Source organism: Chiloscyllium punctatum, chromosome 44, assembly GCF_047496795.1.
Source record: "Chiloscyllium punctatum isolate Juve2018m chromosome 44, sChiPun1.3, whole genome shotgun sequence".
NCBI classification, from domain to species: Eukaryota; Metazoa; Chordata; class Chondrichthyes; order Orectolobiformes; family Hemiscylliidae; genus Chiloscyllium; species Chiloscyllium punctatum.
In genome coordinates, this window is record NC_092782.1 from 1,961,364 (window position 1) to 1,973,770 (window position 12,407).

Here is a 12,407-nt window from a genome sequence, read left to right on the forward strand (position 1 = left end):
ACACCAGGTCAGTAATGGCTTTGTTCAGTGTACAGCATCAAGATCAAAAACGATTTTGTTGCCATAAATTCCAGGTAAAGCTCAGGTAATACTTAATTCCTCATATATAATGCATCCAATCTTAATAACATGAGTGAGTTGAGAGAGAAATTACTTGTATAATGCTCAATCAGAGTCATGAGGTCTCATGTACATGAGGACAACTGTGGTGTCCATGTTTATGAACCCCTCCATCGTTTCCGTATGTTGTTAAAAGATTTCTCTCTTGACAATGTGTTCTTTGTTTTCATCACATTTCTGCTTTCGATCAGTTGCCTGAAGTTATGTCCTGGAAATATGAAAAGTTTTCCACATGTTCTCTTTGTCATTCTTTTGCAAACGTTTTCAAGTTTTTAATTTTACTGCACCAATTGAAATGCATCCTTGATTAACCCTTCTGCAGGTGTAATAAAATTCATTTTGTTGGTCTTGCCCAAGCTGAGGGATTTGAAATTGGAAATCAATCACATTCATTCATGTTTTTCCTTCTTCAAAAGTGACAACTTCACCCAAAGAAATGACTACCCCGACAGTTACTACTGAAAGCACCACAACAGGTGAGTGAGATTCTGTATGAATACACACCAGTGCACATTCTCCCTGTTCAGGTTTTCATCTCAGTTGGGTCTTCTGCATGGTTCTGTTGAATCAGTATGGTTTTTCAGTTCATGACCTCTGAACTGAATACTCTTTAAATAGCATCTGTATCCCAACAAAATAAACAAATATATCACTAAATCGTGGTGGGGGACAAAGCTCGTAATGATTGGGGAATTGGAGTATACAAATACGAAGTGCAAAACATACAATATGAAAGGCACAGAGGGCAAAAGCATTTTCCTGCATTCAGGAATACATATCCAGCCAGCATGTGACAGCACCAATAAAAACAGCTGCAATTCTGAAGTTTCTTTTGGAACATTAATCTGAGCAGTTGCTTTCAGTCACAGCGAGTAACCATTTTGGACATGGTTGTGATCATGAAGTTGTAATTGTCTTCAATGTGAAAAGGATGAATTTTGAACAGGAGTAAAACATCCAAACGAGAGATCGGAAAATTTATAAAGCTACAATCAAAGAAAGCAACTTTCACTCCAGATACTCTAGTTTGATTTGGTGAGATTTGTTGTAAAATTCTGAAAATACTGGGAAATAACATGCATTGTTTCATTCCTATTCAGAAGTGACATTTTCACCAAAAGGAACAACCACCACAACAGTTATTGCTGAAACCACCACAAAGGGTGAGTGAGATCCTCTATGAATAAACCTCAGTGAGTCTGTTCACTTTCCACCAATTCAGAGTTCCACCAACGATCATCTGTTTCGCCATTCTTGAAGACACTGTCTATTGGTTGAATGTTTTAAAACATTGATCACATTACAATGCAGTGTTCCATTTGAGAAACACACAGTAAAACAGTCTAATGACAAACCACTGCAGTAATAGGTAGATTTTGAAGTGGCCGTGCAATGTGTTTGATGTTTGCTCTTGTTCTCCCAAAGGACTCACAGCAACACCAAAATCAAGTACAACCACATCCACAACCCAATCCATATCAGGTCAGTGATGGCTTCTTTTGATAACCAATTGAAGAATCATGAACATTAATTATTGTTTCCCAGTTCCCAGAGCTCAGTGGGACATGATTCTACTGTCCGCAGATAGTTTTCCCAGACCTTGCAAAGAATTGAATTATGATCGAACTGAGTGTAAGCAAGAGGAGAATTGTTATGTTTCATTTATGTAAATGTCTCTGCTTATTTGAGACAGTGCTCAATTCCCAAAATTTGCTGATCAGTTTTGAAACAGTTTTGAAACATTTAAAACAAATGAACAATGTACATTTCAAGATGCTAATTGTCAGAATCTTAAAGGTGCAATGTTTGTTCTTGTGAAAGAATGATTCTGTTGCCTTTTTGGGTTGATTTTACATTTCCTGTTGTTGTGTTTGTCATGAAATGTTTTCTTCTTCTTTACTAATGTAATTAAACCCTTACTTGGTTATTCACTTGAATATTCTCTTTCAAAAATGGAACATTGATTTTAATTGCTTTGGTAAAATGTACTTCACCTTACCTAAATCTCCAGATCCATTAAAACAAACTCTTATTGAATTTCTCAGTGCTGCAGCATTTGAAATCAGGAATCTGTCATTTTGATTATTTCCCTTCTCTTCTTCAGAGGGGCCTGCGACACCAAAGGAAACAACAGGCACAACAGTTATTGCTGCAACCACTACAACAGGTAACTATTGTCTTCTTCCAGTGTACACCAGCAATTCTCTTCACACAACAATATCACCTTCTCTAGAAATACCAGAGAAATGATCCGACTTGAAACTCTTTGACAATAAGATTATGTTATGAGGCATTAATTGGATTTTTCTTTAACTTCAGAAAAACTCACTACAACAGTGAAGCCAACACCAACAGGATCCACAACCAGTATCAAACCGGGTGAGTGAAATGATAGAAATTTACAAAAATGAAAAAATCTTTAGGTTGTCTTGTAGCGAATTTCACGATTCCTCCAATTTTTCATTAGAGCTGACGACAACAGTGAAAGAAATTACAGCTGGCTCCACACCAGGTCAGTAATGGCTTTGATCTGTGTACAAAATCAAGATCAAAACCTATTTTGTTGCCATAAAATCCAGGCAAAGCTAAGCTGATACTTAATTCCTCATATATAATGCATCCAATCTTAATAACGTGAGTGAGTTGAGAAAATAATAACTTGTATTAAGCTCAATCAGCGTCATGAGGTCTCATGTACATGAGGACAAATGTGGTGACCATGGTTATGGACGCCTGCACAATTATCGGAACTTGTCAAAGGATTTCTCTATTGAAAGGATGTGTTCTTTGTTTTCACAAGGTTTCTACTTTGGACCAGTTGCCTGAAGTTATTTGCTGAAAACATGAAAAGTTTTCCACGTGTTCACTTTGACATTCTTTTGCAAACATTTTCAAGTTTTTAATTTAACTGCACCAGTTGAGATGCATCCTTGATTACTCATTCTGTAGGTGTAATAAAATTCACTGTGTTGGTCTTGCCCAAGCTGAGGGATTTGAAATTGGAAATCAATCACATTCATTCATGTTTTTCCTTCTTCAAAAGTGACAACTTCACCAAAAGAAATGACTACCCCGACAGTTACTACTGAAAGCACCACAACAGGTGAGTGAGATTCTGTATGAATACACACCAGTGCACATTCTCCCAGTTCAGGTTTTCCCCTCAGTTGTGCCTGTTGTGTCAGTATGGTGTCTCCGTTCATGACCTCTGAACCTACTAGCTTTAAAGAGAATCTATATTAACAAAATTAACAAATATATCACGAAGTCATAGTGTGGGAAAAAAGCTCGTAATAATTGGGGAATTGGAGTACACAAATACGAAGTGGAATACGTACAATATGAATGGCACAGAGGACAAAAGCATTTCTCCTGCATTCAGGAATACATATTCAGCCAGCACGTGACAGAACCAATAGAAACAGCTGCAATTCTGTATTTTCTGTGGATCATGAATCTGAGCAGTTGATTTCAGTCACATTGGGTAAACATTTTTGACATGGTGGTGACCAAAAATTGTAATTCCCTTCAATGTGAAAGGATCAACTTTGAACAGGAGTAAAATTTTCAAATGAGAGATCTTCAAAATTATAATGATACAATCAAAGATAGCAACTTTCACTCTGAATACTACAGTTTGATTGAGAGAGATCTGTTGTAAAATTCTGAAATTGCTGGGAAATAACATGCATTGTTTCATTCTTATTCAGAAGTGACCTTTTCACCAAAAGGAACAACCACCACAACAGTTATTGCTGAAACCACCACAAAGGGTGAGTGAGATCCTCTATGAATAAACCTCAGTGAGTCTGTTCACTTTCCACCAATTCAGATTTCCATCAACGAGCATCTGTTTCAACAATCTTGAAGACACTGTCTATTGGTTGAATGTTTTTAAACATTGATCACATTACAATGCAGTGTTCCATTTGTGAAACACACAGTGAAACAGTCTACTGACAAACCACTGCAGTAATACGAAGATTTTAAAGTGGCCGTACAATGTGTTTGATGTTTGCTCTTGTGCTCTCCAAACGACTCACGGCAACACCAAAACCAAGTACAACCACATCCACAACCCAATCCACATCAGGTCAGTGATGGCTGCATTAGATAACCAGTTGTAGAATCATGAACATTAATCATTGTTTCCCAGTTCCCAGAGCTCAGTGGGACATGATACTACTGTCCACAGATAGTTTTCCCAGACCTTGCAAAGAGTTGAATTATGCTCGAACAGAGTGTAAGCAAGAGGAGAATTGTTATGTTTCATTTTTGTAAATGTCTCTGCTTATTTGAGACAGTGCTCAATTCCCAAAATTTGCTGATCAGTTTTGAAACATTTAAAACAAATGAACAATGTACAATTCAAGAAGCGAATTGTCAGAATCTTAAAGATGCAATGTTTGTTCTTGTGAAAGAATGATTCTGTTGCCTTTTTGGGTTGATTTTACATTTCCTGTTGTTGTGTTTGTCATGAAATGTTTTCTTCTTCTTTACTAATGTAATTAAACCCTTACTTGGTTATTCACTTGAAGATTCTCTTTCAAAAATGGAACATTGATTTTAATTGCTTTGGTAAAATGTACTTCACCTTACCTAAATCTCCAGATCCATTAAAACAAACTCTTATTGAATTTCTCAGTGCTGCAGCATTTGAAATCAGGAATCTGTCATTTTGATTATTTCCCTTCTCTTCTTCAGAGGTGACTGCGACACCAAAGGAAACAACAGGCACAACAGTTATTGCTGCAACCACTCCAACAGGTAACTATTGTCTTCTTCCAGTGTACACCAGCAATTCTCTTCAAACGACAATGTCACCTTCTCTAGAAATTCCAGAGAAATAAACCGACTTGAAACTTTCTGACAATAAGACAATTTATATGTTATGAGGCATTAATTGGATTTTTCTTTAACTTCAGAAAAATTCACTACAGCAGTGAAGCCAACACCAACAGGATCCACAACCAGTATCAAACCGGGTGAGTGAAATGATAGAAATTTACAAAAATGAAAAAATCTTTAGGTTGTCTTGTAGCGAATTTCACGATTCCTCCAATTTTTCATTAGAGCTCACGACAACAGTGAAGGAAACTACAGCTGGCTCCACACCAGGTCAGTAATGGCTTTGTTCAGTGTACAGCATCAAGATCAAAAACGATTTTGTTGCCATAAATTCCAGGTAAAGCTCAGGTAATACTTAATTCCTCATATATAATGCATCCAATCTTAATAACATGAGTGAGTTGAGAGAGAAATTACTTGTATAATGCTCAATCAGAGTCATGAGGTCTCATGTACATGAGGACAACTGTGGTGTCCATGTTTATGAACCCCTCCATCGTTTCCGTATGTTGTTAAAAGATTTCTCTCTTGACAATGTGTTCTTTGTTTTCATCACATTTCTGCTTTCGATCAGTTGCCTGAAGTTATGTCCTGGAAATATGAAAAGTTTTCCACATGTTCTCTTTGTCATTCTTTTGCAAACGTTTTCAAGTTTTTAATTTTACTGCACCAATTGAAATGCATCCTTGATTAACCCTTCTGCAGGTGTAATAAAATTCATTTTGTTGGTCTTGCCCAAGCTGAGGGATTTGAAATTGGAAATCAATCACATTGATTCATGTTTTTCCTTCTTCAAAAGTGACAACTTCACCCAAAGAAATGACTACCCCGACAGTTACTACTGAAAGCACCACAACAGGTGAGTGAGATTCTGTATGAATACACACCAGTGCACATTCTCCCTGTTCAGGTTTTCATCTCAGTTGGGTCTTCTGCATGGTTCTGTTGAATCAGTATGGTTTTTCAGTTCATGACCTCTGAACTGAATATTCTTTAAATAGCATCTGTATCCCAACAAAATAAACAAATATATCACTAAATCGTGGTGGGGGACAAAGCTCGTAATGATTGGGGAATTGGAGTATACAAATACGAAGTGCAAAACATACAATATGAAAGGCACAGAGGGCAAAAGCATTTTCCTGCATTCAGGAATACATATCCAGCCAGCATGTGACAGCACCAATAAAAACAGCTGCAATTCTGAAGTTTCTTTTGGAACATTAATCTGAGCAGTTGCTTGTCACATTGCTAACCATTTTGGACATGGTTGTGATCATGAAGTTGTAATTGTCTTCAATGTGAAAAGGATGAATTTTGAACAGGAGTAAAACATCCAAACGAGAGATCGGAAAATTTATAAAGCTACAATCAAAGAAAGCAACTTTCACTCCAGATACTCTAGTTTGATTTGGAGAGATTTGTTGTAAAATTCTGAAAATACTGGGAAATAACATGCATTGTTTCATTCCTATTCAGAAGTGACCTTTTCACCAAAAGGAACAACCACCACAACAGTTATTGCTGAAACCACCACAAAGGGTGAGTGAGATCCTCTATGAATAAACCTCAGTGAGTCTGTTCACTTTCCACCAATTCAGAGTTCCACCAACGATCATCTGTTTCGCCATTCTTGAAGACACTGTCTATTGGTTGAATGTTTTAAAACATTGATCACATTACAATGCAGTGTTCCATTTGAGAAACACACAGTAAAACAGTCTAATGACAAACCACTGCAGTAATAGGTAGATTTTGAAGTGGCCGTGCAATGTGTTTGATGTTTGCTCTTGTTCTCCCAAAGGACTCACAGCAACACCAAAATCAAGTACAACCACATCCACAACCCAATCCATATCAGGTCAGTGATGGCTTCTTTTGATAACCAATTGAAGAATCATGAACATTAATTATTGTTTCCCAGTTCCCAGAGCTCAGTGGGACATGATTCTACTGTCCGCAGATAGTTTTCCCAGACCTTGCAAAGAATTGAATTATGATCGAACTGAGTGTAAGCAAGAGGAGAATTGTTATGTTTCATTTATGTAAATGTCTCTGCTTATTTGAGACAGTGCTCAATTCCCAAAATTTGCTGATCAGTTTTGAAACAGTTTTGAAACATTTAAAACAAATGAACAATGTACATTTCAAGATGCTAATTGTCAGAATCTTAAAGGTGCAATGTTTGTTCTTGTGAAAGAATGATTCTGTTGCCTTTTTGGGTTGATTTTACATTTCCTGTTGTTGTGTTTGTCATGAAATGTTTTCTTCTTCTTTACTAATGTAATTAAACCCTTACTTGGTTATTCACTTGAATATTCTCTTTCAAAAATGGAACATTGATTTTAATTGCTTTGGTAAAATGTACTTCACCTTACCTAAATCTCCAGATCCATTAAAACAAACTCTTATTGAATTTCTCAGTGCTGCAGCATTTGAAATCAGGAATCTGTCATTTTGATTATTTCCCTTCTCTTCTTCAGAGGGGCCTGCGACACCAAAGGAAACAACAGGCACAACAGTTATTGCTGCAACCACTACAACAGGTAACTATTGTCTTCTTCCAGTGTACACCAGCAATTCTCTTCACACAACAATATCACCTTCTCTAGAAATACCAGAGAAATGATCCGACTTGAAACTCTTTGACAATAAGATTATGTTATGAGGCATTAATTGGATTTTTCTTTAACTTCAGAAAAACTCACTACAACAGTGAAGCCAACACCAACAGGATCCACAACCAGTATCAAACCGGGTGAGTGAAATGATAGAAATTTACAAAAATGAAAAAATCTTTAGGTTGTCTTGTAGCGAATTTCACGATTCCTCCAATTTTTCATTAGAGCTGACGACAACAGTGAAAGAAATTACAGCTGGCTCCACACCAGGTCAGTAATGGCTTTGATCTGTGTACAAAATCAAGATCAAAACCTATTTTGTTGCCATAAAATCCAGGCAAAGCTAAGCTGATACTTAATTCCTCATATATAATGCATCCAATCTTAATAACGTGAGTGAGTTGAGAAAATAATAACTTGTATTAAGCTCAATCAGCGTCATGAGGTCTCATGTACATGAGGACAAATGTGGTGACCATGGTTATGGACGCCTGCACAATTATCGGAACTTGTCAAAGGATTTCTCTATTGAAAGGATGTGTTCTTTGTTTTCACAAGGTTTCTACTTTGGACCAGTTGCCTGAAGTTATTTGCTGAAAACATGAAAAGTTTTCCACGTGTTCACTTTGACATTCTTTTGCAAACATTTTCAAGTTTTTAATTTAACTGCACCAGTTGAGATGCATCCTTGATTACTCATTCTGTAGGTGTAATAAAATTCACTGTGTTGGTCTTGCCCAAGCTGAGGGATTTGAAATTGGAAATCAATCACATTCATTCATGTTTTTCCTTCTTCAAAAGTGACAACTTCACCAAAAGAAATGACTACCCCGACAGTTACTACTGAAAGCACCACAACAGGTGAGTGAGATTCTGTATGAATACACACCAGTGCACATTCTCCCAGTTCAGGTTTTCCCCTCAGTTGTGCCTGTTGTGTCAGTATGGTGTCTCCGTTCATGACCTCTGAACCTACTAGCTTTAAAGAGAATCTATATTAACAAAATTAACAAATATATCACGAAGTCATAGTGTGGGAAAAAAGCTCGTAATAATTGGGGAATTGGAGTACACAAATACGAAGTGGAATACGTACAATATGAATGGCACAGAGGACAAAAGCATTTCTCCTGCATTCAGGAATACATATTCAGCCAGCACGTGACAGAACCAATAGAAACAGCTGCAATTCTGTATTTTCTGTGGATCATGAATCTGAGCAGTTGATTTCAGTCACATTGGGTAAACATTTTTGACATGGTGGTGACCAAAAATTGTAATTCCCTTCAATGTGAAAGGATCAACTTTGAACAGGAGTAAAATTTTCAAATGAGAGATCTTCAAAATTATAATGATACAATCAAAGATAGCAACTTTCACTCTGAATACTACAGTTTGATTGAGAGAGATCTGTTGTAAAATTCTGAAATTGCTGGGAAATAACATGCATTGTTTCATTCTTATTCAGAAGTGACCTTTTCACCAAAAGGAACAACCACCACAACAGTTATTGCTGAAACCACCACAAAGGGTGAGTGAGATCCTCTATGAATAAACCTCAGTGAGTCTGTTCACTTTCCACCAATTCAGATTTCCATCAACGAGCATCTGTTTCAACAATCTTGAAGACACTGTCTATTGGTTGAATGTTTTTAAACATTGATCACATTACAATGCAGTGTTCCATTTGTGAAACACACAGTGAAACAGTCTACTGACAAACCACTGCAGTAATACGAAGATTTTAAAGTGGCCGTACAATGTGTTTGATGTTTGCTCTTGTGCTCTCCAAACGACTCACGGCAACACCAAAACCAAGTACAACCACATCCACAACCCAATCCACATCAGGTCAGTGATGGCTGCATTAGATAACCAGTTGTAGAATCATGAACATTAATCATTGTTTCCCAGTTCCCAGAGCTCAGTGGGACATGATACTACTGTCCACAGATAGTTTTCCCAGACCTTGCAAAGAGTTGAATTATGCTCGAACAGAGTGTAAGCAAGAGGAGAATTGTTATGTTTCATTTTTGTAAATGTCTCTGCTTATTTGAGACAGTGCTCAATTCCCAAAATTTGCTGATCAGTTTTGAAACATTTAAAACAAATGAACAATGTACAATTCAAGAAGCGAATTGTCAGAATCTTAAAGATGCAATGTTTGTTCTTGTGAAAGAATGATTCTGTTGCCTTTTTGGGTTGATTTTACATTTCCTGTTGTTGTGTTTGTCATGAAATGTTTTCTTCTTCTTTACTAATGTAATTAAACCCTTACTTGGTTATTCACTTGAAGATTCTCTTTCAAAAATGGAACATTGATTTTAATTGCTTTGGTAAAATGTACTTCACCTTACCTAAATCTCCAGATCCATTAAAACAAACTCTTATTGAATTTCTCAGTGCTGCAGCATTTGAAATCAGGAATCTGTCATTTTGATTATTTCCCTTCTCTTCTTCAGAGGTGACTGCGACACCAAAGGAAACAACAGGCACAACAGTTATTGCTGCAACCACTCCAACAGGTAACTATTGTCTTCTTCCAGTGTACACCAGCAATTCTCTTCAAACGACAATGTCACCTTCTCTAGAAATTCCAGAGAAATAAACCGACTTGAAACTTTCTGACAATAAGACAATTTATATGTTATGAGGCATTAATTGGATTTTTCTTTAACTTCAGAAAAATTCACTACAGCAGTGAAGCCAACACCAACAGGATCCACAACCAGTATCAAACCGGGTGAGTGAAATGATAGAAATTTACAAAAATGAAAAAATCTTTAGGTTGTCTTGTAGCGAATTTCACGATTCCTCCAATTTTTCATTAGAGCTCACGACAACAGTGAAGGAAACTACAGCTGGCTCCACACCAGGTCAGTAATGGCTTTGTTCAGTGTACAGCATCAAGATCAAAAACGATTTTGTTGCCATAAATTCCAGGTAAAGCTCAGGTAATACTTAATTCCTCATATATAATGCATCCAATCTTAATAACATGAGTGAGTTGAGAGAGAAATTACTTGTATAATGCTCAATCAGAGTCATGAGGTCTCATGTACATGAGGACAGCTGTGGTGTCCATGTTTATGAACCCCTCCATCGTTTCCGTATGTTGTTAAAAGATTTCTCTCTTGACAATGTGTTCTTTGTTTTCATCACATTTCTGCTTTCGATCAGTTGCCTGAAGTTATGTCCTGGAAATATTAAAAGTTTTCCACATGTTCTCTTTGTCATTCTTTTGCAAACGTTTTCAAGTTTTTAATTTTACTGCACCAATTGAAATGCATCCTTGATTAACCCTTCTGCAGGTGTAATAAAATTCATTTTGTTGGTCTTGCCCAAGCTGAGGGATTTGAAATTGGAAATCAATCACATTGATTCATGTTTTTCCTTCTTCAAAAGTGACAACTTCACCCAAAGAAATGACTACCCCGACAGTTACTACTGAAAGCACCACAACAGGTGAGTGAGATTCTGTATGAATACACACCAGTGCACATTCTCCCTGTTCAGGTTTTCATCTCAGTTGGGTCTTCTGCATGGTTCTGTTGAATCAGTATGGTTTTTCAGTTCATGACCTCTGAACTGAATACTCTTTAAATAGCATCTGTATCCCAACAAAATAAACAAATATATCACTAAATCGTGGTGGGGGACAAAGCTCGTAATGATTGGGGAATTGGAGTATACAAATACGAAGTGCAAAACATACAATATGAAAGGCACAGAGGGCAAAAGCATTTTCCTGCATTCAGGAATACATATCCAGCCAGCATGTGACAGCACCAATAAAAACAGCTGCAATTCTGAAGTTTCTTTTGGAACATTAATCTGAGCAGTTGCTTTCAGTCACATTGCTAACCATTTTGGACATGGTTGTGATCATGAAGTTGTAATTGTCTTCAATGTGAAAAGGATGAATTTTGAACAGGAGTAAAACATCCAAACGAGAGATCGGAAAATTTATAAAGCTACAATCAAAGAAAGCAACTTTCACTCCAGATACTCTAGTTTGATTTGGTGAGATTTGTTGTAAAATTCTGAAAATACTGGGAAATAACATGCATTGTTTCATTCCTATTCAGAAGTGACATTTTCACCAAAAGGAACAACCACCACAACAGTTATTGCTGAAACCACCACAAAGGGTGAGTGAGATCCTCTATGAATAAACCTCAGTGAGTCTGTTCACTTTCCACCAATTCAGAGTTCCACCAACGATCATCTGTTTCGCCATTCTTGAAGACACTGTCTATTGGTTGAATGTTTTAAAACATTGATCACATTACAATGCAGTGTTCCATTTGAGAAACACACAGTAAAACAGTCTAATGACAAACCACTGCAGTAATAGGTAGATTTTGAAGTGGCCGTGCAATGTGTTTGATGTTTGCTCTTGTTCTCCCAAAGGACTCACAGCAACACCAAAATCAAGTACAACCACATCCACAACCCAATCCATATCAGGTCAGTGATGGCTTCTTTTGATAACCAATTGAAGAATCATGAACATTAATTATTGTTTCCCAGTTCCCAGAGCTCAGTGGGACATGATTCTACTGTCCGCAGATAGTTTTCCCAGACCTTGCAAAGAATTGAATTATGATCGAACTGAGTGTAAGCAAGAGGAGAATTGTTATGTTTCATTTATGTAAATGTCTCTGCTTATTTGAGACAGTGCTCAATTCCCAAAATTTGCTGATCAGTTTTGAAACAGTTTTGAAACATTTAAAACAAATGAACAATGTACATTTCAAGATGCTAATTGTCAGAATCTTAAAGGTGCAATGTTTGTTCTTGTGAAAGAATGATTCT

General features: G+C 36.9%; 2 long non-coding RNA genes across 2 annotated transcripts; both read left to right on the top strand.

Moving 5' to 3' along the window:
• Positions 1 to 4,164: 4,164 nt before the first annotated feature.
• LOC140466659 (uncharacterized) lies at positions 4,165 to 5,231 on the top strand. Its single transcript, XR_011955249.1, has 4 exons — positions 4,165 to 4,213; positions 4,825 to 4,887; positions 5,046 to 5,105; positions 5,194 to 5,231. It is a non-coding gene; the product is annotated as an uncharacterized lncRNA (long non-coding RNA).
• Positions 5,232 to 9,391: 4,160 nt separating this feature from the next.
• Positions 9,392 to 10,458, top strand: LOC140466660 (uncharacterized). Its single transcript, XR_011955250.1, has 4 exons — positions 9,392 to 9,440; positions 10,052 to 10,114; positions 10,273 to 10,332; positions 10,421 to 10,458. It is a non-coding gene; the product is annotated as an uncharacterized lncRNA (long non-coding RNA).
• The last annotated feature ends 1,949 nt before the right edge of the window (positions 10,459 to 12,407 follow it).